The following is a 5,166-nucleotide window of genomic DNA, read 5'->3' as shown; positions in this document are numbered from 1 at the left end:
AAATAAAGATGACCCTTGAGTCTGCAGAACCCAAGGGAAAAAGGCTTAGGTGGCAAATGTTAAAACCAAGGTTGGGCCTTGCTGGAGGAGTTTTATTCAAAGCGAACTATCAAGGGGGTCCCATAAATCATCCAACCATGTAAGGAACGCAAAATCAAGGAACATAACACCGGTATGACGGAAACTAGGGCGGCAAGAGTGGAACAAAACACCAGGCATAAGTCCGAGCCTTCCACCCTTTACCAAGTATATAGGTGCATTAATTAAATAAGAGATATTGTGATATCCCAAAATAATCCTGTCCATCATGGAGCAATCTTCAACTTCACCTGCAACTACCAACGCTATAAGAGGGGCTGAGCAAAGCGGTAACATAGCCAAGCAATGGTTTGCTAGGAAGGGTGAAAAAGGTTAGAGGCTGGCATGGCAATTTGGGAGGCATGGTAAACAAGTGATAGGTAGCACATCTTAGCAATAGAACGAAGCAACTAGCAAGCAAAGAAATAAGTTATATCGAAGGTAATGGTCATCTTGCCTGAAATCCCGCATGGAAGAAGAACGAGTCCATGAAGAAGACAAACAGACGTAGACGAACGAATCCTCACAACTCCGGAACAAAACCGAAGCTAACGAGAGAAGCAAACCGGAAAGAAGGAAACAACATGGTAAACACACAAGCATAAACATGTCATGATGCACAAACAAGTATGATGCATGTCCGGTTTAATTAGGCATGGCATGGCAATATGCACAAACAACACTACAAGTTAAGTGGAGCTCAATATGCAACGAAACACCACATCAATTATTTAGTTCTCTCTCATTTAGGTACCTAGCAATATTAAATGTTGTTAAACATGGAAAGAGGTGAAACATAAGTAAATTAACTATCTAGGCATGATTAAATGAGGCCGGAAACAACAAACAACAATTCCGGAAAATCCTCATGTCCATATTTTGAATTTGGTACTGTTCTCCCTAAACCATATTTTAATGTTGTTAAACAATAAAACAAAGTGCACCATGTTAATCTATGCATTTTCCCACCCCATTTACATATAAAGTTTAATTAAAATGGAGCTACAATTATATAGTTATGAAATAAATCATTTTAACATGGCCTTTTTGCAAATTAATGCAAACAGCGAGTTAAACATTTTAAAACAGAGATGAAAGGTGGAAATTATTAATGTACACAAAATTCTAAGCATTTTACATGTATAAAACATATTAATGCGATGCACGGTTGTGGAGTTATTACATGCATGAACATGAGGGGTTTTCTGCAAAACTGTAACTTCCCGATTAATTAGCAAAATCATTCGTGAAAAAAAAAACAGTGACTCGGCCCGAATCTGGTTGGCCCAAAAGTGCACAGGAGAGGGACCGGAGGGGGGGCTGCTCATATTGGGCCTTCAGGCCAAACCTGGAGCTGGGCCAGGGGCGCTGAGATGAGGCAGCCCACGCAGCAGGACGACGCGTCCACGGCGCAGGCGAGCGGGCGGTCAACACGGGGCGGGGCGCTCATCTGCGATACAGAGGAAGCAGGGGTGCGGCGGCACGGCTGGACAGCGGCGAGGCAGTAGTGGAGGGCGGGTTTGGCCGGCGACGAGGTACTCGGGCGTGCGGTCAACGCGGAGGCCTAGAGCAGAGGAGCGTTGCTTCCCTCGTGGCCACGAGCACACACTTGATGCAGGACGGGGCGAAGCAGAGGAGGTCGCAGGAGGGCGACGTAGTAGAGCGAACTTGGCGGGGCACTCCGGCGAGGACGATGGTCGGTGTGGGCTCTCGGGCATGGGGAGGCGATGCGGAACCGGCCGGATACAAGGCTAAGCGACCGGATCAGGGCAGCGGTGGTGGAGATCGACGCTGGCATGGCTCAGCTCCATCGGCTCCGGTCGGTGGTGAGCTCCTGTTCAGAGAAACAGAGAGGAGAGATCGTGAGGGAGAGAGGGAACTGGAGGGAAGGGAAAAATGGAAGAAGGAGACGGCAGGGTGGCGCAGCCTGGTCCTAGACGCCGGGTGGTGGTGCTTGGGTGGTTGGGGCCTCGGGCGCTCGCAGCTGCAAGAGCTCCTGCTCCTACGGTCGCGGACGACAACGGCTGCAGTAGGTGGACGAGGGGATCCAGGGGAGGCGCTGGTTGGAGAGGACAGATCAAGAGGTGGAGGGCTATGGATTGGAGGCTGATAGGATTTCTGGATCAGGGGTGCGGGCTATGGTTCGTGGGGAACCGAGGGAGGCAGTGGATCGAGCAGGTGGAGAGGTGGTTGGCTCGGGATGGATCCCGAGGAAGATGGTGGCGGCGGAGATTGGACAGGGGAGGATCCCTAGAAAATAGGGTTTGGTCTGATTTGAGTGGAGTTGGTCTATATATAGGACAATAGGATTAGGTTCGGGCCTTTCGATTAAATTGGACGGTCGAGGATAAATGGCTTAGGGGAGTCCAACAAATAAACGTAGATGTTTTAGGGACGTTTGGGGATGATCTGAATGCAACGGTGATGGCTGAGCGGGTTGGGTTCGGGACAACTTTCGGACGCGCGCGAGGGGTGTGAGTGGTTGTGCAGAGTGGTTAGGTGGTTTGACAAGAGGGAATGAAAAAACACGGTTGGTCTAGCAAAGGTCAACGAACACAACGGAGAGAAACGAGGATCGACAACTATGAGCGGATGCATGTTTGAAAACAATGGCGGCAACAGAGTGACGATGCAATGTGAATGATGCGATGACGAATGCAACACACAAATAAATAACAGAGCTGACACGCAAAACATGGAAGGCATCTGGAGCGCCGGTCTTGGGGCGTTACAACACTCCACCACTACAAGAGGATCTCGTCCCGAGATCTAGGATGGCACCGGAGAGAAACGGAAGAGTAAGAGAAGAGGTAAAACTAAGTTGCTTCTTCGACAAACGAGTGAAACCATGAACCTTGAGAGGTTGAGCAATTTAAAAGAAAGAGCAGAACGGAGATGAATGAGATTGCAAACAATCTGTTAGAAAAGAGGAACAAGGAACATTACGAGAACTTGAAGGTTGCAAAGACATGAATCAAGAGTTTAATGGACAAGATAGAATTCGAAACCACTCCGGTTAAAACAAGATGAGAGAGGAAGAATTCGAGCAGCACTCTGGTTGAACATGGAAGGAATATAACATGAACATGAGAAAATGGGATGATACTTGATGAAATCAACAACACACTGCCTCAGGAACTATTGAAAGAATGGCATAATGGGTAAGAAGGATTTCAGACAGCACTCAGGTTGAAAAGAGAGGCAAAACTTGATAAGATGAAAGAACTTGAAGAGAGCACAACACTTCGGTTAAATGGATAAGCAAGAAAATAACATGAACTTGACAAAACAACGTGATGGGTGAAGAGCACAACATCACAATGCCTCCGGAAGAAAGAATAGAAGATAGATCATTGGAATAACAGAATGGAGAAGAAAATGCTAACTTCTGCCACAAATGAGCTTGGAAAGCACCCTTCCAAGAAGGTTATAACAGGGTTGTTGGAAAACCAACAACGAAACAAATAAGCTTGTAGTGGGCTTATGGAAAGCTTCTCAAAATTGAGGCAAAATTCTGCCACTACGGAAACAAGTAATATAATCGATAACACCGACAAGATGAAAAATTTCTTCCACCAAGATGATAGAGAGATAACTTGGATCATTGATAAACACCACAATAGCAACATTCCTTAGGGAAGACTTTAGGTGAAATCTATACCAATATAACTCCAACAAAGAGATTGATGGATTTTAAAATACCTCATTCTTGACAACATGTGAATCGCGAAACATGAATGGAAATTGTCAAGAATGATATAACACCACCTCAAAAGATAAGTGTCAGTGTCAAAACCGGCGGATCTCGGGTAGGGGGTCCCGATCTGTGCGTCTAGGCGGATGGTAACAGGAGACGAGGGACACGATGTTTTTACCCAGGTTCGGGCCCTCTTGATGGAGGTAAAACCCTACGTCCTGCTTGATTAATATTGATGATGTGGGTTACAAGAGTAGATCTACCACGAGATCAAGGAGGCTAAACCCTAGAAGCTAGCCTATGGTATGATTGTTGTTCGTCCTATGGACTAAAGCCATCCGGTTTATATAGACACCAGAGAGGGCTAGGGTTACACAGAGTCGGTTACAATGGTAAGAGATCTACATATCCGTATCGCCAAGCTTGCCTTCCACGCGAAGGAAAGTCCCATCCGGACATGGGACGAAGTCTTCAATCTTGTATCTTCATAGTCTTGGAGTCCGACCGATTATGATAGTTCGGCTATCCGGACACCCCCTAGTCCGGAACTCCCTCAGTAACCCCTGAACCAGGCTTCAATGACGACGAGTCCAGAGCGCATGTTGTCTTCGGCATTGCAAGGCGGGTTCTCCCTCCGAATAATTCATAGAAGATTGTGAACACCAGGATAGTGTCCGGCTCTGCAAAATAATTTCCACATACCACCATAGAGAGAATAATATTTACACAAGTTCAATCTGCTGACGTATTTGATGGCGTGACGTCACACCATTACCAAGCCTTTACTCAAATTATTTTTATTATACCACCTCAGCGCGTTTAGCAAAGCGGTTTCCTTGGCACGTCATTGTTGAAGCAGAGATCGTGTTCCCCTTATTCCGGGATTCCCATAAATACGGACGTGGGTAACCCAAACGCGCCCGTCGCCACGCCCCCTCCATCGAAGGCGGGTTCCAAACGGTCACGGGGACGGCTCTTGGTATTCTTCCTCTTTATAATGAGACCAAGGCCGGTTCTTTTTCTTCAATCCTCAATCGAATCCGCCCCTCGCCCCCGAGTTCCAACACCCAGGGCTCCAGATTCGGGTACCTTCGACCTTTGATAATGTCCAGCTCCGACTCACGGGGCCGGTGGATGCCCTCCTCCGTCACGGAAGAAGACGCGTTAAAGCTGAGAGACGCCAGGTACTTGACCTATGAGATTTCGCATAGGTTGCCTGCCCGAGGGAAAGTTATCCCTACTCCCGAGCCCGGCGAGAGCGTTGTGTTCGTGTCTCACCTCCGTAGGGGTTTAGGCTTCCCGATGGACCCCTTCATGAGGGGGCTCATGTTTTACTATGGGCTGGAATTCCATGACATGGCTCCGGAGTCCATCCTCCACATCTCATCGTT

This window comes from Triticum dicoccoides, chromosome 7B, assembly GCF_002162155.2.
Source record: "Triticum dicoccoides isolate Atlit2015 ecotype Zavitan chromosome 7B, WEW_v2.0, whole genome shotgun sequence".
Classification (NCBI taxonomy): Eukaryota; Viridiplantae; Streptophyta; class Magnoliopsida; order Poales; family Poaceae; genus Triticum; species Triticum dicoccoides.
Note: the sequence above shows the minus strand (reverse complement) of the source record.